At 45.1% G+C, this 22,501-nt stretch overlaps 1 protein-coding gene across 3 annotated transcripts in view; it reads left to right on the top strand.

The window, feature by feature from the left end:
- LOC131191910 (zinc finger protein OZF-like) overlaps window positions 1-22,501 on the top strand; it is a 136,961-nt gene that overhangs the window by 104,021 nt on the left and 10,439 nt on the right. The window lies entirely within an intron of this gene.

Raw genomic sequence — 22,501 nt, 5'->3', positions numbered from 1 at the left:
AGTCAGTTTATCTTGCAACATTCTATAGAATTTTTCTTGTTGCTGGTTAGGTGCATATATACCAATCAAGAGTGTCTTTTTTCCTTCTAATACAAGTTCAATAGCGATATATCTTCCTTGGATATCTGCTTCAATTAATTTGGCTGATATATCTTTTCTCAAATATACCACTTGTCAGGCTGCCTCTGATTATATCTAGGAAAGAATTCACCTTGACTTCATTTGCAAATAAAGAAAAGTACTTTTACCAGATACATCGGGATAGCAGCCGCGCTTAGCGGTACAAAGTTGAATCTGAACAAAACATGGCTAACAATCTGTATCCCCTTATTCCTCCCTCCCTTTTCCGAAAAGGTCATCAGGTCTGGTCCAATGCCAACTCCTTCTCGGGGTCCCGTGGTAATCTTCCGCTGGCTTCTGGTTGTCAATTACATCAGGAATGCAATGTCCGTTAGAGTTCGCGCCAAACATTCCTGTAGAATTCAAAATAGCAATCTCTCCTCCCACCTTAATCATGTCAGACTGACACTCTTAAAGGGCTCTCTCTATTTAACTCGAATCTAATAACTATGTACAGTAGAAATACAATCTTATGCTATCTACAACTAGATATAAGGATTACAAAGAGATACGAAGGTTGGAGTGGAGGCTGACATTCGGCCCTCCTGCAACAAGGACGTCAGTCCTAGAAAGAAAAAAGAAAGGTTAGGGTTTGTCAGGGTATTTTTTATAGAATTGAGCTACTTTTTCAGAAGCACGAACATCTTCCTTGTTCACCCATTCGGCCTGGGATAGAGGGAAGTGCTTCCAAGCAATAAGATATTGAATCTTATTTCTATGTTTTCTGGAATCCAAAACTTCTTTTACTTCAAAATGTTGTTCGCCCTCAATGAGAATTGGTATAGGAGGGGGTACATGATCAGCACGGAAAGTGGATGTGTGTTCTGGTTTCAATAAACTAACATGGAACACAGGATGAATTCTTCTAAGTGTTTTTGGTAATTCTAGTTGTACAGTCACGGGGTTGATAATTTTCACTATGGGGAAAGGTCCCACATACTTAGGTCCTAGTTTTTTAGATTTTTGAGTGGTTTGTAAATATTTGGTGGAGAGATAAACTTTATCTCCCACTTGGTATTTGTTCTCAGGGGATCTTTTTTTTATCCGCTTGTTTTTTATGTGCACGGTGAGCGTCATCGATCGCCTTGTGAGTCATTTTCCATGTGCTTTGTATTTAATCTATCCATTCTGACAAGGAGGAAATAGTGGTTTTTTCCTTCGGAAGTTCAGAGATAGGAACAAAATCTTGGCCTGAAGCTATTTTAAAAGGAGTAAATCCCGTGCTACTATGAATTGAGTTATTGTAGGCTACTTCAGCAAAAGGTAGTAGGTCTGCCCAATTGTCTTGTTGATAGTTAATGTAACAACGTAAATATTGTTCTAGTACCGAGTTCGAGCGTTCACAACTTCCATTAGTTTGGGAATGATGGGAGGAGCTTAATCCTTGGGCAGAGCCAATCAGTCGCAAAAATTCTTTCCAAAATTGAGAAGTGAATTGAACTCCTCGATCTGAGATGATGCGTTCAGGAACTCCGTGGAGCCTATAAATGTGTTGTACAAACAACTTCGCTAGAGTCTTTGAGGAGGGTATTTTTGAACATGGAATAAAATGGACTTGTTTGGAGAAAAGGTCTGTGACCACCCAGACTACAGTATTGCCTGCACTTTCAGGTAGCTCTACTATGAAATCCATGGATATTTCTTTCCATGGGGCTCCTGGCCGGGCTACTGTTTGAAGTAGACCAGGAGGTTTTCCTGGTGGTTTTTTAGACGATGCGCAAACAGGGCAACTTGCTATATATGATTGAATGTCCTTTTTAAGACTTGGCCACCAAAATTGTCTTTTAAGAAGATGTAAGGTTTTCACAAATCCAAAATGGCCTGCCATTTTGGCGTCATGGCATCGTTGTAGGATGGTTTCTCTGAGTGACAGAGGAACGTATAGTTTCGCTCCAACCCAGGCCAGTCCATCACAGAGTGTACATTCATGGGAATGCGCCAAGAACCAGTCATCGGAGTTTAAAGCTTCTTTAAACAAATTAGGTCATCTGGTAGTGATATCTCGGTTTTGGTATGACTTCGAGTTATAGCCGGAGCTGCTAATTGTTGAATGGGAAGTATTGGGGAAACTACCTCGGAGCGTACACCATTGTATTGGGGCAAGCGTGAAAGAGCATCAGCCAAGAAATTTTTTCTTCCAGGAATGTAATGTAAGGTGAAATTAAAACGGTTAAAATATTGGGCCCAACGAGCCTGTTTCGGTGAAAGTTTTCTAGGAGTCTTTAGTGCTTCCAGATTTTTGTGATCAGTCCAAACTTCAAAAGGATGATTAGAACCCTCTAAGAATTGTCTCCACGTGTGAAGAGCCCAGTGAACAGCGAATGCTTCCTTTTCTCAAATAGCCCATCGTCTTTCCGTTTCAGTTAATTTTCGAGAAGTGAAAGCACAAGGTTGTAGTTTGCCATCGGAATTGTTTTGAAGTAAAACAGCACCAACTGCTACATCACTTGCATCAGCTTGTATTACAAAAGGAACATCCATGTCTGGGTGTTTTAAGATAGGCTCAGCGGCAAACAATCTTTTTAATTTCTCAAACGCTGCCTGACATTCCATTGTCCATTCAAGGGGTAATGATGGTTTGGGTTTTGTATCTCCTTTAGTTTTTAAGAGGTTGGTGATAGGCAGAGCAATTTGAGCAAAAGAAGGGAGGAATTGACAATAAAAGTTTGCAAATCCCAGGAAACTTTGCAACTGTTTGCGTGTGCGTGGGGGGGGGCATTCTAAGACAGCTTTCACTTTCTCTGGGTCCATTTCTAGTCCATCCGCCGATATGTGGTACCCTAGATAGTCTATTTTCGTTTGATGGAAATCACATTTGGACAGTTTGCAGTAAAGTTCTGCAGATAATAACTTCTTAAGAACTGCTCTTACTAGTTTAATATGCTCTTCCATTGTTTCTGTATAGATAAGTATATCATCAAGGTAGACTAGAACTCCTTTAAACAAATGTTGATGGAGTATTTCGTTTATCAGTTGCATGAAAACTGAGGGCGCTCCCTGCAGCCCAAATGGTAAAACTCGAAACTGAAAACACCCTAGGGGTGTTCATTGAATGCGGTTTTCCATTCATCCCCCTCCTTTATACGAACTCTGTAGTAAGCCTCTCGTAAGTCCAATTTTGTGAAAAATTTTCCTTTTGCTAGATGTGTTAACATGTCTTTCATGAGCGGCATGGGGTATACGTTTTCGGCGCACACTGCGTTAAGATTTCTATAGTCAACTATAAGACGAAAAGAGCTATCTTTCTTTTCTCGGAACATCACTGGTGCAGCCACCCGAGGCCTAGCCGGTTGGATAAACCCCCGCTCTAAGTTTTTGTCTATGAATTTTCGTAGCTCCCCCAATTCCTTTTGGGTCATGGGGTAGGCTTTTGGCTTTGGAAGCTTTACCCCTGGAAGGATGTCTATTGCACAGTCAACAGGCCTATGGGGAGGTAAAACATCTGATGCTTTCTCACTAAAAACTTCTCGCAAATCCCAATATTCCTTAGGTATTCTCTCCTCCCCTTCTAGCCATTCGATCATTGCCCCCATTGTATCTTGAAACATGGCCACGGTCGATCCCTCCTTGGTTTCCCGTTTCTTCCCTTTTTGTGCCCTAGAACGGAAACGTAAAACTCCCGTCCACCAGTTGATATGAGGGTTCCACTTCCATAGCCACGACAAACCTAGCAACAGGGTTGGTCCATCCCTGGGGCTATTATAAAGTTTAGGATCTCTCGATGTTCTCCCATTATCATTTCTATGGGTTCTGTTACGAAATGGGTGGGTCCTCCCCCTGCCACAGAGCCATCCAATTGAGCAAAGGCTATGGGCCTACTTAAGGTTCTCAGCTTCAGTTCCATTTTCTCTACTAGTTCGGGACTGATCATGCATCTAATACATCCCAAGTCTAATAGTGCTAACATTTCCCCCTTATTACCCGAAGAGGGTACATGCAGTTTGACTGGAATGTCCAGAGGGCCCCGTGTCCAACTCACCAGAAGATCTTCGTCGGACTCTGACGTGGTTTTGCTGTCATCAGTTTCGGTTGATGCTTCGCACTCCTCCCTGATGGGCGTGGCCTTCTTGGCGATGTCTTCTCCCACTTTTGCTGGCTTTCGCGCCTTAGCGGCTGGTTTCACTGGTTCCTTTTCACCACCCGGGGTCGCCCTAGGTACCAGCTTCACCCGACAGTCGGCTGCTCGGTGGCCTTCTTTTCCACATCTGTAGCACGCAGTCGATCGTTGTCTCCCACCCTCCGATCTAGGGACGTCCTTAGAAGTGCCTCCAGGAGAATGGGCAGGGTACGGTCTTCCAGTGCGCTGTCGTCTGCCACGGTCTTTCACTAGTTCGATTTCCATCTCCGCTGCCAGGGTGTACCAGCCGTACAACGTGGTTGGAGAGGCTCGTGCCCGGCACAATTCATAGAGATCTCCATTCAGACTATCTTTGTAAATGTCCACAAGGGTCACTTCCGACCATCCTCTCATCAAGGGAACTAAATGACTGAACTCCTGATTGTAATCAGCCACCGGTCTCCTCCCTTGCCTGATGGTTTTCATTTGGCCTTTGGCCTTCTGCTCTGCCAAGGGGTCCTCGAACCTCCTCCTCAGTGCAGTAATAAAATGCTCATAGTTTTGCAGTATGGGGGAGTGGTTGGTATATAGCGACACAAACCATGCAGCTGCTCTTCCTGTCAAGTTGTGGGTCACAGCTCTAACTTGTGCCGCCTGTGACCAATAATCTTCCCCCCAATCTATCATGTGGTCATTCACTATCGCCAGGAAAAGTTCCAGCTCCTTGGCATTTCCATCAAATTTCTCTGATATGGGGGGAATTTTTGGCTTTTTCCTTCCCCTGCGCAGCCTTGCTTGGTCAGCAGGTGGCATGCGATCTCCATCCAATTCAGCTGCCTCTGGGAAAGGGTTTTCTAGCTCTGGGCCTTCAGAAATCTCTCCGCCCTGGGAATCTCCTCCAGCTGGCCCCTTTGTATTTACTTCCTCCTCTTCTCCCTCCCACCTGGGGATCTGAGTAGGGGATTCATACCTTTGGCGAGCAGCTTGCCTCACTTTCCCTTCACGGAAAAGACGCAACGCCTCCTCCAACTGTAGTTTGTCCCTTATCTCTTGTTCTTCCTTCCAATCTGAAAGTCTCTCCTTCCCCTTTTTTTTTCTTTTTGTTACCCCAGACGGAAGCTCTTCGGTGCTTGGTTTCCACCCTTTCTCTTCCAGCTTTAATTGCTCAATCCACCGAGCTCTGCAATCTTCCAGCTCAGGGTTAAAAGTGTCAGCAGAAAATCCTCCGGATGCCCTCCCCGGTTCAGCAATTGGCTGGCATTCCATCAATTTTTTCCTGTCGACCTCCTCGGTATTTTGGCTAAAATCCTGGTTTGTCGACATGCTGGTGAGATTCAACTTAATGTCAGGCTGCCTCTGATTATATCTAGGAAAGAATTCACCTTGACTTCATTTGCAAATAAAGAAAAGTACTTTTACCAGATACATCGGGATAGCAGCTGCGCTTAGCGGTACAAAGTTGAATCTGAACAAAACATGGCTAACAATCTGTATCCCCTTATTCCTCCCTCCCTTTTCCGAAAAGGTCATCAGGTCTGGTCCAATGCCAACTCCTTCTCGGGGTCCCGTGGTAATCTTCTTCCGCTGGCTTCTGGTTGTCAATTACATCAGGAATGCAATGTCCGTTAGAGTTCGCACCAAACATTCCTGTAGAATTCAAAATAGCAATCTCCCCTCCCACCTTAATCATGTCAGACCGACACTCTTAAAGGGCTCTCTCTATTTAACTCGAATGTAATAACTATGTACAGTAGAAATACAATCCTATGCTATCTACAACTAGATATAAGAATTACAAAGAGATACGAAGGTTGGAGTGGAGGCTGACACCACTATACCATTTTTCTTGTCCAAAGTTGATGCAACAAAATGTTTACCTAGTTTTAAGTTTATTAGGTATTTTTGATCTGATAATTTAATATGTGTCTCTTGTAAACAAATCACATCATTTTTAAATTGTTTCAAATAATGAAATATTTTTCTTCTTTTCTGCGCTGAATTCAAACCATTAACAATCCAAGTCAGGAATTTATTTGCCATAAATGGCCTCATGAAACTTTTGAGCAATCAGCTGAAGATCCTCACTCCCCTTTGTCTTCGGCCTCGCTCCTCCCACTGTTTCTGCTTCTGTAGTAGAAACCTGACTTTTACTTTGAAGTTGATCCTCCTTTTCTTTACGCTTAGTAGCCGCCCTTGTCATCCTTTGTTCTTGTGGCTGTTCTTGAGATAATAACATCAAAGGGGCCATGTCAGCTTCCATACTCATTTGCCTCTCTCGTAGGCTTTTATCTGTTGCTTCAGAATCAACTTTCAGCACATTGAAAAGGAAGTATTTCGCTTTCAACACAGTTTCAATACGATATCTCCTTCCTTGAAAAAACACTGTGAAACCAGCTGGAACCGCCCATCTAAATTGAATCTGACGATTCTTGAGCTCTTGTGTAAAAAATATAAACTCTTTTCGGTCTCTTAACATCTTAGGGAGAATCTCTTTCAGAACCATCACCTCTTGTTCTCCTATTTGCAACTTTTTCTGATACGTGGCTTGCAGAATTTGATTTCTCATTGTTCTTGTCAAGAAATAAACCACAATGTCATTTGGCAATTTTTTTTTTGTCTAGCAATCCATGAGTTAACCCTATATATTTTATCAATTTGAAAAGCAACCTCTTGTGGATCATGTGCTAGCATTTCAGCCAAAGCTTCTGATAGAATTTTCTTAAGATCCTCATCTTTTACTTCCTGCATACCCCTGATTCTCAAAGCACCTTCCATCACCACCTGATCTTCATTTTTATCCACTTTTATTTGCAATTGTCCCATTTCATTTTCCAAATGCTGATTAGATTGATTAATTTCTTCCACTTTCTCTTCCAAAACCTCCAAATTCTTTTCCAAACCTTGAAAAGCCATCTCTTATTTTTTTATTATTTTCTTTCATTTCCTCTCTAGTAAGTTCAATATGGTTCATAATTTCTTTAAACCTTTCTTCAAATATTTTGGTCTGTTCTTTAAACATATCTTCCATACCCACTTCAGATCCCCTTCTAGTTGTAGGTTTAGGTGATTTAGAAGCCATTTCAATTTATTTTTCTTCCTTTCAATATAGGAGAGCCTCCACTTTTGTTACAATCCACAAATACAGTCTCCACTTGATTACACAAACAGCTTTCAACTTTCACTTCCTCTCAGACGCCATTTTCAGCAATCTTAATTAAAACAATAGAAAGTTTATTTTCTTAAAGGGTAGCAGTCAGGTTCAATACTTGCAATCCCAATGATTGATCACTTGTGTTTGTTCTGTCTGCATCCAGAAATCCAAAGAAAAATCACTTGAGCAGAGTGGACGCTTTCTCTTTTCCTGCTACTGCAGGAGCGTGCTGGATTCGGAGCTCAGCAGAATTATGCGGGACTCGACCCTCCGAGGCTTCATTTTCATAAAGCAAAGCCTCTGGGGAGTTCTACCACTTTTCTGCTGTTCTTTCCCTTTCTCCCAGGGAGGGTACTTCAAGCCGGCGAGCAACTGGTTTTAGCTGTTTTCGTTGGCTTTTACAATACCTGAGCATGGGGCGCCTTTATAGGCATCCAGCGAAGAAAGCGGCACCACCGGAAGTTCGAATTTTAAAAATCTTATCCACTTTCTTATCATATAATAAATAGGCATGCCATCCGTATAACAAATCATAACCTTCTATATTCAATATTCTTTCCTCTGTTAAATTAAACTAATCACTGATTAATGACAAAGCAGCTGCTTCGTAATATAATTTCAAATTAGACATTTTTAGACCCTCTCTTTCACGTGTATCCTGTAATATTTTTAACTTCATTCTCGGTCTTTTACCCATCCAAATAAAATTACTAATCCCCTTCTGCCACTCCTGCAAATTTGCATCTTTTTTAAGTACTGGTATCATTTGAAACAAATGATAAATTTGACAAATTTGAAACAAAAATAAAAACCTAGGTAAAACATTCATTTTTATTGCTGCCATTCTTCCCAGCAAAGATAACTTCTTCCAATTCTCCATTTCCTTCTGTACTTTCTGCCACAACACTTCATAATTATTTTTATATAGTTTCACATTTGAGGCTGTAATATTTACTCCTAAATATTTAACCTTTTTTACTATTTCATATCCAGTTACTCTTTCTAATTCTTTTTTTTTGGATGTTATTATTATTATTTTTTAGTTATTATCTTTGTCTTTTGTTGATTCACTTTAAATCCAGATACCTTCCCCTATTGATCAATTATATTCTTTAAATATATAACTGATTGTATTGGTTGAGATAAGATAACCACCAAATCATCTGCAAACGCTCTTAACCTATAATCTTGATACCTAATTTTTTATTTATTTATTTATTTATGTTTCATTCAAAGAATGAAGAAGGGAATGGAGGCTTGACGGTTAGCAATAATCCTTTATTAACAACAAGCTAACAGCGAGTAAAAATAGGGCAATATTCCCGAACAAACCAACTTCACTCACAGCTGCTACTTATATAGCAGCAATCACCTGTTGGCCAATGATGGCCACTCATTTATAAGCCAATAGGCAATGATTCTCTAGCCTCATATGTTGCACTCCTCCCCCCATGGATAGCACATGCATAATCCTGCAAGTATGCAGGGCGCCGACGCAATCGTCCCGATCGACGCAGTTCAGGGCTTCCAGCAGGTTGAACAGAAGAAGGTAGCTCTGGAACCGCAGGAACAACCGGGACCGATGAAGGCAATACCGCAGGAGGGCTGGAAGGCGGCACCGCAGGAGGACTGGAGGGCAGCACCTCAGAAGGGCTAGCCGATGGAAGTGTTGAACCATCCGATAAATTAGTCATCGGAAACTTTGGTTTTAGTGAGACATCGAAATTGCTGACCGGCTGAAGAGTGGGAACCGAAAGTAATCCATCAGGGGTCCTGCCAGGCGAATCTTGGGGTATTGCAGGGGCAATAAATGTACATCCCCGAATCTGGTCCACATGACGCCGCCAAATCTGCCCATCCCCGAGCTCCACCCTGTAAGAACGAGGCCCCGTTACTTGGACAATTCAGCCCGGCAACCACAAGGGATAATCCCCATGGTTCTGGACAAAAACCTGTTCCCCCTCAGTAAAGGTCCTGATACGGCTAGTCGAGGCCAACGGGGTATCAGAGACATAACTGGGATGTAATCTGTCTAGGGTCGTTCGCAAGCGCCGGCCCATAAGCTCGGCTGGGCTGCGATTGGTCATTGGACACGGGGTAGTATGTTGTGCCAAGAGATATTTTGTTAATTTCTCCTGCCATGTTCCCGATCCAAACCGGGTCAGGGCATCCTTAACAGACCGGACAGCTTGTTCAGCCCGGCCATTACTGGCCGGATGGTAGGGCGCAACCTGGGCATGCCTAATGCCCAAACTAGCCATGAACATCTGAAAAATGGCCGACGTGAACTGTGGCTCGTTATCTGAAACTACGACATCAGGCAAACCATGGGTGGCAAACAATTTGCTCAGCGCCCGTTTGATAGCCTCAGACATGGTTGATGCCATAAGAACTGCCTCCACCCAATTAGATTAAGCATCAACCACTATCAGAAAATTGTGCCCATGGACCGGGCCAGCCAGGTCGATATGAACCCGGGACCAAGGGATTCCAGGGACCTCCCACCTCGTAGGCACGGCCGCAGGCGGCACAGCCCGGGACAGTTGGCAACTCCGGCAATTCTCTACCCATTCTGAGATGGCCTGATCCACTTTAGGCCACCAAACATAACTGCAGCCCAAAGCTTTCATCCTGGCAATGCCCGGATGACCTTCGTGTAGGTATTGCAATACAGAGGTGCGTAAGGGATGAGGGACCACTACCCGACTGCCCTACAGTAAACAGCCCCTCAAGACAGACAGCTCACATTGCCTAGTCTTGTAGGGTTGGAACTCCCCCGGCAGGCGGTCTTGTGGCCACCCCCGTCGTACCCAATCCAGAACCTGTGCCAGAATAGGGTCACGCTTGGAATGATATGCAATATCATCTGCAGTCATCAAGGCAGGAAGCTCATCCACAAAAAAAACGGATGAGGCAGGGGCTGGGTCCTCGACCTCCAAAGGGAGAGGACAACGGCTAAGGCCATCTGCATTGGAAAGCTCTTTCCCAGGGCGATAGATCAACCGATAATTGTACACTGCCAAAAAAATAGACCACCTTAATAGGCGAGGAGACATGATCTGAGGGGTCTGTTTGTCACCAGCCAACAACCCCAAAAGAGGCTTATGATCAGTGATCAATTGAAAAAACCGGCCATAAATGTAATCATGAAACCGTTTAACGGCAGCTACAATGGCCAGAGCCTCCTTGTCTAGTTGACTATAATTCCTCTCTGCCGACGACAGAGTCCGAGAAAAATAAGCAATTGGAGCCTCAGATCCATTTGGTAGTAGGTGGCTCAGAACAGCCCCTACGCCATATGGAGAGGCATCACAAGCTAAAGTAAGGGGGACACTGTCGCTATATTGGACCAACACGGCATCCGAGGTAAGGAGAGCCTTGACAGCAGCAAAAGCAGAGGCCTGGGCTTTGCCCCATGACCAAGGAGTCCTACCATCGAGTAACCTATGAAGAGGCTCCGCCACAGAAGCCTTATGGGGCAGGAACACACTATAAAAGTTAAGGAGTCCCAAGAACGACTGCAAGTCTGCTTTGCAGGTAGGAGTAGGGGCATTTTTTATCGCCTCCACCTTTGACGGGGTTGGATGCAACCCATCAGCATCAATTAGGAACCCCAGGAACTCAACCCTAGGCACCCCGAATTTACACTTAGACTTTTTATGTATATATACTTTATTAAACTTTTTTACATTAAAAGCATTAAAAAAAGGAAAAAAAAGGCTTATATCATTTAACAGCTTATTTGTGGTGTTTTTCATCTAAGAATAATCCATGCAATAATGACAAACATTAAATTATACATATTTGTGTTCTTATTTTATCTATTGATTATGCTTAGTAACTAAATATTCCTATCTCCTTTCCATCCATCCATACCACCGTTCCCATATACCATAAAATACTGATGTCTCCTTATCCTTCAGACTCAAAGTTAGTTTGTCCATTTCTGCGCAATTCATAATCTTTTGTACAATAAGTCTCTCTGTGGGCACACATGGCTGTTTCCAACATTGAGCAAAGGCCATCCTAGCAGCAGTTAATATATGTAGTATTAAATATTTTATACTCCACGTATTTTTTTTTAAAGATCCCCAATAAAAAAAGTTCGGGTTCTAGATCCAATTGTTCATTCGTTATTTCTTGTAGCCACTTTTTAATTTTTAACCAATATTTACGTGCTTCGGGGCAAGACCACCACATATGGTAATATGTTCCCTCTTTATTTTTACATTTCCAGCATATGGGAGACATTTTGGGATACATTTTCGCTAATCTCGAAGGGGGCAGGTGCCACCTATAGAACATTTTATATGCATTTTCTTTGTATGCTGCTGATTTGGTTAGTTTATAATTTCTGTTCCATATTTTCTCCCAATCTGATAAATTTATATTATGTCCAATATTTTGACCCCATGCGATCATACATCCTTTCACTACTTCTTCCAATTCTACTTCTAGCAAATATTTATAAATTTGGGTAATATTTTTTTTGTCTGGCCCTAGTAAAATTTTATCTAATTGCTGTGGTTTAAGATATATTCCATATTCTTTTATATCTTGTTTGTATCGATTTTGTAACTGAAGATAGGCCCACCAGTCAACCCGTAGCCCTTGTTCTTGGAGGTCCTGTAGTGTTTTTAATTTTCCATGAATATCTAATAGATCTTTATATTTTAGCATTTTATTCAAATCTAAATTATTTGGGTGAATCATTGCTTCCATTGTGGATAGCCAGATTGGGATTTTTATATAGTGTTTCTTACACTTAGACTTTTTAAGCTTAAGGCCCGTCTGTTGGAAACGGGTAAGAACCTGTCGCAGGCGGCTAATGAGGGCATCCTGGCTGGTGGCAGAGACCAACACATCGTCAAAATATGGAACGACTCCAGGTATGCCCTGCAAGAGCCGCTCCATAAGACTCTGAAACAACCCGGGGGCCACACTAATCCCAAACTGCAGGCGGCGGCATTTAAAAGCGCCCCTGTGAGTGACAATGGTTTGTGCAGCCGCCGTGGCATCATCCACAGGAAGCTGCTGATAAGCTTGTGCCATATCTAACTTAGCAAAGATAGACCCCTGGCCCAAAGAGTGGAGAAGGTGTTGGACTACAGGAACTGGATAAGGGTGTGCCTGCAAAGCACGGTTCAATGTGCATTTAAAATCACCACAGATGCGTACCGAACTATCCGGCTTAATGGGGGTGACAACAGGAGTCTCCCACTTAGAGTGGTCGGTGGGCTCCAGCACCCCTTGTGCAATCAACTTATCCAGTTCCTTGTCCACCTTTGGACGCAGCGCAAAAGGCACCCGTCGAGGCTTAAGCCTAATAGGAGACACCTGGGGATCAAGGTTTAGAGATATAGGGTTGCCCTTATATTGACCCAGGGAATCAGCAAATACCTCAGCAAACTCAGACATCAGGGCCTCGAACCCATCTGTGGTGGTAGAATGAATGCCTGTGATGTTAAGTCCCAATGCTGAGAACCAATCCAACCCCAATAAGCTGGGTAGGTCACCCTTAACTACAAGCAATGGGAGGCGACCGGAGAAAACACCTTTCTCCACCCGAAGGCGGGCACCTCCAAGAATGGGAATATCGTTCCCCTGATAGTCCTTCAGTCTGGTGGTACAGGCAGTCAACCGACTTTCAGTGAAGCTTGGAGCTATCTTCTGTAAGGTGTTCCAGGCAATAATAGATTTAGAAGAGCCTGTGTCCACCTCCATTTTACAGGGCACCCCCTCCAACTTGATAGTAAGAAAAATTTTCTTGTTGGAGCCCGTCGAAGCCTGGCTGATCGACACTGCAGGGTTGGTGTTTCCTCGGTTCACGGTGAAGCAATCATCTTGGGACACAGGAGGACCTCTCTGGAACCGTCTAGCCGGACGAGGACCTGATGGAATATTGTCCAGTGGGGTAGAACGACAAACCCTAGCCAGATGTCCCCGTTTGCCACATTTGCGGCAAACTGCAGTTTTGAAACGACACAACGAGTGAGGGTGATTCTCTCTGCATCCCAGGCAAGGCACCGTCTGTGGTTTCCGCTCTGTTGGCCGCTTGGCACCCGGGGCTACTCGGAGGCGACCCACCTCGTCTTCCTCACCCTCGAATTCCTCGGAGAGAACATCATCATGGTGAATGGAAGCAGAGTGGGCCACCGTATGCGTGGCCGGAACCCTATGCATCTCCGCCGATGACTTCTCTGACATTTCATAGGCACGTGCCTCATCCAAGGCAGACTGGAGGGTAATGTCCGTTCTAGATAAAAGACGGCGTTGCAATCTCAAACTCCTCACGCCACACACCAGCTGCTCAAGAAGGGAGTCATCCAAGTTAGGGAACTCACACTCTATAGCAGCGGTCTGGAGAGAAGCCATATTGATGGACTCCCCGTCTCCCCATCCATTTGAACCCTCTGGCGAAAGGTAAACCGTCTGGAAATGCGCGAAGGAGCTGGCGCATAATGAGCTCGCAATGTGCCCATCAAGGTGGCCCAAGGCACTGCAGAAATCGATTGAGGAGCCAACAGAGCTCTGGCTGTTGCAAATATTTGTGGGCCACAGCCATTCAGGAAATGGGCGCCTTTCCTATCTCCTGAGAGCTCGGTGAAATCGTTGGCTAGGAGATAACAGTCAAAACGCTCAACATACGCATCCCACGTCTCGTAGGCCGGGTCATATGGAGCGAAAGCTATCTTAGCCGCCATGGAGCAATGTGGATTGACAAGAATAGAGGATAAATAAACTCCCCTACCGTAACCAGTACTCAACCGTCGCCTCAGGAATCCCACCTCCTCGTCGCCAGTGTTTCATTCAAAGAATGAAGAAGGGAATGGAGGCTTGACGGTTAGCAATAATCCTTTATTAACAACAAGCTAACAGCGAATAAAAATAGGGCAATGTTCCCGAACAAACCAACTTCACTCACAGCTGCTACTTATATAGCAGCTATCACCTGTTGGCCAATGATGGCCACTCATTTATAAGCCAATAGGCAATGATTCTCTAGCCTCATACGCTGCAATTTATTTATTAAATTTTTATATCGCCCTTCTCCCGAAGGACTCAGGGCGGTGTACAGCCAAAATAAAAACAGAATATATACAAATAAAACAACATTTAAAACATAGCAAATTATAAGGCTGATAGTTAAAAATTTAAATTTTAAATTTTAAAATATTAAGAAAACCCAATTAAAATTTAACGCTATTATGCCAGTCCCGCTTGAATGAATAAATATGTTTTAAGCTCACGACGGAAGGTCCGAAGATCAGGCACTTGACGCAGGCCAGGGGGAAGTTCATTCCAGAGCGTCACTGCCCCCACAGAGAATTTTCATAATTTGTTAAATGCCAAATACACTGACTGAATATTCTAGGTGGAAGTCATCAATTTACCATCTCAGAAAACTCCTTCTATGGGGATGAGTGTTGTTGAATGGTTGTTGATGGCTTAATGGCTTGTTCTTGTATTCCCCTGGCTAGATGAATAGTCACCTTTCATTTTTCCTTCTTATTTCGGTTCACTTATTCCTTTCTTCCTCACCAACAGATTTAAATGAGATTCTTGTTAGGGAATTTTTTTTCCTAATACCAGGACTTTAAATACAATGCTATTTACTACAGTATAACATCGCCAAAAGCTTTCATTTTTCCTTCTTGTTTCGTTTGACTTATTCCTTTTGTAAGGTCCCAAAAGTTTCCCTAAATCACTGAGATGCCAAAAAGAGTGAGACTCAAGACAAGGCTTGCAAAAAATATCAGCTTTTTATTTATGGCCAAAGTAAAAAGTTTGGGTGACATAACTGTATCCCAAACATAGAGACATAATGCATGTAAGGAATAGCCACACCCCTGCGAGAGTGGCTCAGAGTATTATATACATTGTGCCTCATTAGAAACAAAGTTTACCTAATCAGAGACAAAGGTTCATTACCAATGTGATCTTTAAAGCAGCGGTCACCAACTGGTGATCCGTGGACCACTAGTGGTCCATGAGCAAATTTTGGTGGTCCGCAGAAAAATTATTTGCATTTTTTAATATTTCACTAAATCACGGATCCTCAAACTACGCCCCCTGGGCCAGATTTGTGCAATTAATGTTTGTGTTACTGCAGAGAGTCTCCCCCTTCGGGGTCTTTTTGTGTGGGATGGAGGGGGGCAGAAATTCTAACTTGGGGTCTGTTTCAGCCTCTTAGTGCAGGGCTTTGGGCTAAGACTGGAGGGAAGTGCCGCTGGTGGCAAAGAGCCAGAGGGACTTGTTCCAGTAGGACTGCCTCATGGCCTGGAACTGACTGACCATCGCAGCCCGCTGAGCCTCCAAGCGCCGGTACCTGGCCTTGCACTCCCGCAGGTCTTCCCTCTGCTTGAAAAGCCTATGCTCATAGTCCTGATTGAGGTGCTTCTGCTGAGCCTCCTTCTCAGTCAGATCCAACTTGAACTGAGCCAGCTGGTTGCCAACTCTTTCTCATGGTGGCTGCTTAGCTCGAACAGCTGCCTCCTGTTGGGGCCCTAAGGAGCCTGGGTAGGGAGGTGAGGAGTGGCTGGCAGGGTAGGAGTGAGTAAAAGCCAGTGAGGCACCCCTCGATGTGAGTGACATTGATTTGGCCACCCCCACCCGGTCACATGACCACCTAGCCACGCCCATCCAGCTGGTCATTATGCAGATCGTATTAGTGGTCCATGGGATTTAAAACTATGAATTTAGTGGTCCCTGAGGTCCGAAAGGTTGAGGACCCCTGCTTTAAAGTGTTCTCCATAGATAAGGTGGGCAAGCCCCTGTCCACCTTATATACAGTATGGAGCATTCCTATAGCCTTGTGTAGGGGCTGTTTTCCTCCCTGGCCAAGTTGTTTATTCAGCAGAATGTGTTATGTATCTTTAAATGGTTTTGGCGGGAAACAAGCACGTTGCTGATTGGTTGAAGCCGCCTGGTAAAATGTATAAAAGGAGAGGTTTTTCCCCAGCCGCTTTGCTGGGTTCACCCTATATTAAAGAACTGTTGTCACTACCCTGGTCTCCAGCCTCGTTACTTCCCGAACTTAACACTGGCGACGAGGATGGGATTCCGAGGCTAAGGAGCACCAGAACTGAGCTGAAGCACGGAAGAACCGAACCCAGCAAGCCCAGGGCAGAAATGCGGAGATGGCCAGTTACACTCCGCCCGCGCCGTTTGACCCAGCCAGAGAGAAATGGGGAACGTACATGACCCGTTTCGAAAGCTTCCTAGAAGCAAACGAACTGCAAGGAGTTCCAGACAACCGCAAAAGGGCATACTTCGTGAGTCACTGCGGTCCCGAGGTCATCGACATCGCGGAAGCCCTGGCAGAGCCAACGCCGGTACAATCGGTATCGTGGCAAACTCTGCAAACCCTGCTAAAAAACCATTTCGCGCCAACGCCGTCCAAATACGTGCGGCGTTTTGAATTTGGAGAGCGCAGACAGCTGGAGGGCGAATCCCTCAGCGACTACATGGCCGCCCTCCGGAGAGCCTCCAAAGACTGTGGGTACCGAGACCTGGATGAGGCGCTGCTAGAGCAACTAATCCGTGGGGTCAGAGACATGCGTTTGCGGAGGCGACTGCTATCAAAAAGCAATCTAACGCTGGCAAACGCTCTGGACAAAGCCAGAGCGCATGAAATGTCCACCCAAGCAGCGGAGACCCTGCAAAAGCCACTCACACCGAAGGCGAGCACAAAACCAACCCCGGTGCACCACGAAGAGGTCCAAACCGAATCAGACGGCGAGGATGAGGAAGGGGTTTGTCGTACCGAGAAACGTGGCAAAGAAGACCGGGAGGAATGCGGAAGCTGCGGAGGACAACACCCGCGTCAACAATGCAAATTCAAAGACGCTACATGTCGGCGGTGCGAGAAGAAGGGGCACCTGGCTCAAGTCTGTCGAGCACCCCAACCTTCCCGCCGAAAATTCAAACCAGCCAATCAGAGCGCGGGATTGGCAAGGCGACCCGTGATTGGCTCAAGACAAAAAGGCGCGAATTTGAATCGAACGACCGTGATAATCGGCCGCGCCGAAACCAGAGTGGAGAAGAAAATTTTCACCAAACCCAAAATAGAAGGAGTGCCGTGCCGACTAGAAGTGGACACCGGGTCAGCGATCACAATCATGTCCTGGGACACTTTTGCGAAAGTTTTGCCATCAGTCGCAAAACGCCACCTGCAAACACAACGGCTACGAGTCCACGACTACCAAGGGAATCGCATCCCTGTTCGAGGGACCACCTCTGTCCGAGTCGAGTACGGACCACACAAGAAGACCCTGCCCATCACGATCGTCGAAGGGACCCTGCCCAGTTTGTTGGGTCTAGACTGGTTCCGGGCATTGGGCATGGGAGTGACTGGCATCTACAGAAGTGACGTTAACCTTAAAGATGCACTCATGAGTGAATTCGAAGATGTGTTCGAGGACTGCCTGGGCAGGTACAAGGGGACCCCTATTTCCTTCAATCTAGACCCCCAGGTAGCCCCTATCCGGATAAAAGCAAGGAGGGTACCTTTTGCCCTTAAGCCCAAGATTGATAGGGAGATAGACAAGTTAATAAGGCAGGGGATACTGGTACCAGTCGACCATGCCAAATGGGAGACGCCAATCGTCACCCCGGTAAAACAAGATGGGTCAGTAAGAATCTGCGCTGATTACAAGGCGACGTTAAACAAAGCCTTACAAAAGAGCGCTTACCCAGTTCCCGTGGTGCAACACCTGCTGCACTCGTTGGGACAAGGGAAAGTTTTTGCAAAATTAGACTTGGCACAAGCTTATCAACAGCTACCCGTAGACGCAGCCACAGCCGAAGCCCAAACGATCGTGACGCATAGGGGGGCTTTCAAGTGCACCCGGTTGCAGTTTGGGGTGAGTGTGGCACCAGGTCTATTTCAAAATTTAATGGAGCGACTTCTGCAAGGGCTCCCCGGGGTAGTTCCCTACTTTGATGATGTGTTGGTGTCGGCAGAAAATTTAGAGGAACTGGGGGAGCGACTGAGAAAAGTTTTGGGCATTTTCCGGTCAGCCGGTCTAAAGCTTAAAGTGAACAAATGCCAAATAGGGGTAAAATCCGTAGAATTCTTGGGCTACAGAATAGACAAAGAGGGAATTCACCCCACTGAGAGCAAGGTCAAGGCAATAAGAAAGGCTCCAGCGCCAAAAAACAAAACAGAGCTACAGGCTTTCCTGGGGCTAGTGAACTTTTACGCGGTTTTTTTAAAAAACAAGGCAACCGTTGCCGAGCCGCTACATAAGTTGCTGGGAAAGAAGGCTGTTTGGTCCTGGGGGAACCCTGAAGCCAGGGCTTTCGAAGCAGTAAAAAACCTACTCTCGAGTGAGAGTTTGTTAATTCAGTACCACAGCAAACTGCCTTTGGTCTTAGTATGTGACGCTTCCCCTTACGGAGTGGGGGCTGTGCTCAGCCACAGGCTCCCGAATGGCACAGAAGCCCCAATAGCATTCTATTCTAGAACAATGTCCTCAACAGAGAGGAACTATAGTCAGTTGGATAAAGAAGCCCTAGCAATAGTGTCAGGGGTAAAGAAGTTTCACGAGTACGTGTTTGGCAGAGACTTTGAAATTGTTACAGATCATAGACCTCTGTTAGGATTATTGGCTGGCGACCGCCCAACGCCGGTGGCACTTTCACCCCGATTGACCAGATGGACTATCTTTATGGCTGCTTACTCCTACAAGCTGCAGCATCGACCAGGAAAAGACCTGGGGCATGCGGACGCATTAAGCAGATGCCCACTGCCAGGGGCAATCGAGGACCCCACTCCAGGGACACCTGTACTATTGATTGACTCTCTGGACTCTGGCCCAGTCACATCTAAGGAGGTGGCTAGGGCATCTTACCGGGACGTTACCTTAAGAACTGTACTGGGTTGGGTGCAAAGAGGGTGGCCCGCTGCGCCGGGCGAGCGTTTTAAGGAATTTGTGAAGAAGCGGGGAGAACTCTCGGCTCAAGGGGGGTGTCTGCTACGGGGCGATCGAGTGGTAATCCCAGAGAAATTGAGGGAAAAGGTATTGGGCCTTCTCCACGGAGGTCACCCAGGGATTGTAAGAATGAAGGGGCTAGCAAGAAGCTATGTTTGGTGGCCCTTAATGGACTCTGAAATTGCTGAGAAGGTAGGGAAATGCCTGGCATGCCAGGAATCCAGGCCACTACCCCCAACGGCCCCGGTTAGGGAATGGGAAAAACCCCAAGGGCCCTGGTCAAGAATCCACATCGATTTTGCCGGCCCGTTCCACGGCCAAACCTTTTTAGTGGTAGTCGACGCTTTCTCTAAATGGATGGAAATCATCCTCATGAGATCCATGACAGCCGAGGCGGTAATCGCAGCCCTGCGGCACCTATTTGCCACCCACGGGTTGCCCGACACGCTAGTATCCGATAACGGCCCGCAATTCACGGCAACCCAGTTTGAGGAATACCTGGCAGAAGAGGGCATCCGACATGCCCTCTCTGCGCCCTTCCACCCTGCGTCGAATGGCCTTGCAGAACGGTCCGTCCGGAGCGCTAAGGAGGCATTGTCCAGACTCCAGCCAGGCGACTGGCAAGCAAAGATAGATTTCTTTCTGGCCGTCCAGCATAGAACCCCCAGCACCGCAACAGGCAGAAGCCCAGCCGAATTATTGATGGGACGGAAGCTCCGGTGCCCACTAGACCGATTAAATCCCCAGTACACACCAGAGGGTTACCAAGGGGAACTTGGAAAAAACCAGAGGAATGGAAATAGGCGACCGAGTGTGGGCACGCAACTATGGGGACGGCCCAAATTGGCTAGCAGGGCACATCATAAAAACAACCGGTCCAAAGTCATACTTAGTTGAATTAAAAGACAACCGAGTATGGAGGCGCCACATAGATCAAATAAGAAAACGAATAGCCGAACAACCCGAGATAATTGAAACAGACTCTGACCACACATTATTTGAACCCACAGCTGATTTTGACCCGGGAGAGGCGCAAAACTTATCTGAATCCCCGGAGGTCCAGCGACGCCATCAGGTTCCCTTGGAAAACAGCAGGGACGACTCTGCAATTAATCCAAGGCCGGATGGCCAAAAAAAAGAGTCTGCAAGTAATCCAGGGCCGGTTGGCCTAGAGAAAGAGCTGGGAGGAGCAAACAGCCCCTCCGACCAGCTCAACCCACTCCCAAGGACTGAACCGCGCAGGTCCGAGAGAATCAGGAGACGCCCAAGTTATTTACGGGACTACGTCGAAAAATAACATGTAAATATTATGTAAATATAGGTAAAGTGTTTTCTGGGAGGGGAGGAGTGTTATGTATCTTTAAATGGTTTTGGCGGGAAACAAGCACGTTGCTGATTGGTTGAAGCCGCCTGGTAAAATGTATAAAAGGAGAGGTTTTTCCCCAGCCGCTTTGCTGGGTTCACCCTATATTAAAGAACTGTTGTCACTACCCTGGTCTCCAGCCTCGTTACTTCCCGAACTTAACAGAATGCTTTCAGGATTCAGAATTTATGAGACAGAAAAACTCCCTACTCTGGTTCCTTTATCTATGGGGCCTGATATTCCTGGCTAACAGTTTCTTCTATATTTTCAAGGACGGGCCTAGCTTTGAAGCCAGGAACAGAAGTAAAACTCAGAAGCAAGATACAAACTTTGCACTAATGCCAACCAGTATTAAGGTTACAATTTACTAAGCTAGAATTAGTTCCCAACAACTAATTTCTGACAGTATACAACAATATGAGCAGAAACCAATAACAAAACTTAATTCCTAATAAATGATTTCTAGATTCTGTAAAGCTTTTGACTCTGTGGTACACGACAAACCTCTCCTCAAACTAAAATCCTACTGTATCTCCGGACCCCTCCACAATTGGATAACAGTGTTTCGGTCAAACAGAGAACAAGTGGCCAAAATAGGCAGTGCCCTATCAAATCCTGTTCCTGTCAATAGTGGCGTTCCCCAAGGCAGTGTTCTTGGACCAACACTCTTCATATTATACATTAATGATCTCTGCGACCATATTAAAAGTAATTGTGTTCTCTTTGCTGACGATGTCAAACTATTTAACACTACCAACAATACAGCTACCCTTCAAAAAGACCTTGACTTTGTGTCAGAATGGTCTAAAACCTGGCAACTCCAAATCTCAACCAGCAAATGCTCTGTCTTACACATTGGAAAAAAGAATCTAAACACTAAATACAAACTTGACGGACATTATCTTACAGATGACCCCCACCCTGCCAAAGACCTTGGAGTCTTCATATCCAATGACCTAAGTGGCCAAAGCCCACTGCAACTACATCGCAAAAAATGCATTAAGAGTTGTAAATCTAATCTTACGTAGCTTCTTCTCCAGAAACACTATACTACTAACCAGAGTTTACAAAACATTTGCTAGATCAATTCTTGAATACAGCTCGCCTATCTGGAACCTATACCACATTTCAGATATCAATACAATTGAACGTGTCCAGAAATATTTTAAAGAAGAGTTCTCCACTCCTCTGAATACAACAAAATACCTTATGCCACCAGACTTGAAATCCTGGGTTTAGAAATCTAATTCCGCCGCCTTCAACAGGACCTATGTTTAACTCATATAATCATCTATTGCAATCTCCTTCCTGTTGAAGACTACTTCAGCTTCAATCACAACAATACAAAAGCAAACAATAGATTTACGCTTAATATTAACCACTCCAATCTTGATTGCAGAAAATATGACTTCAGTAACAGAGTTGTTAATGCTTGGAATACACTACCTGACTCTGTGGCCTCTTCTCAAAGTCCCCAAAGCTTCAACCAAAAACTGTCTACTATTGACATCACCCCTTTCCTAAGAGGTCTATAAGATGTGTGCATAAGAGCATAAACGTGCCTACTGTTCCTGTCCTACTGTTGCTTCATGCTTATGCTTATGTATGCTGTTATGACAAATAAAATAAAATAAAAAAATAAAAAATATCAGAAGCAAACACCAAATATTAGTTGGATCACTATGCTCCTTCACTTTCTCCCCCAGCAACAGATTTCAATGAGATTCTTGTTTGGAATTTTATTTTCCTAATACCAGTACTTTACATACAGTACGATTTACTAACATTACCAAAAGCTTCCCAATCAAGGAGCCCCCTCCTGGCCCCCCATGGGAAATGCACCATTTCTGCACTCTTTGCATGAGCACAGAAAA

This window comes from Ahaetulla prasina, chromosome 2 (genome assembly GCF_028640845.1).
Source record: "Ahaetulla prasina isolate Xishuangbanna chromosome 2, ASM2864084v1, whole genome shotgun sequence".
NCBI classification, from domain to species: Eukaryota; Metazoa; Chordata; class Lepidosauria; order Squamata; family Colubridae; genus Ahaetulla; species Ahaetulla prasina.
This window is presented reverse-complemented; position numbering and strand designations above follow the sequence as displayed.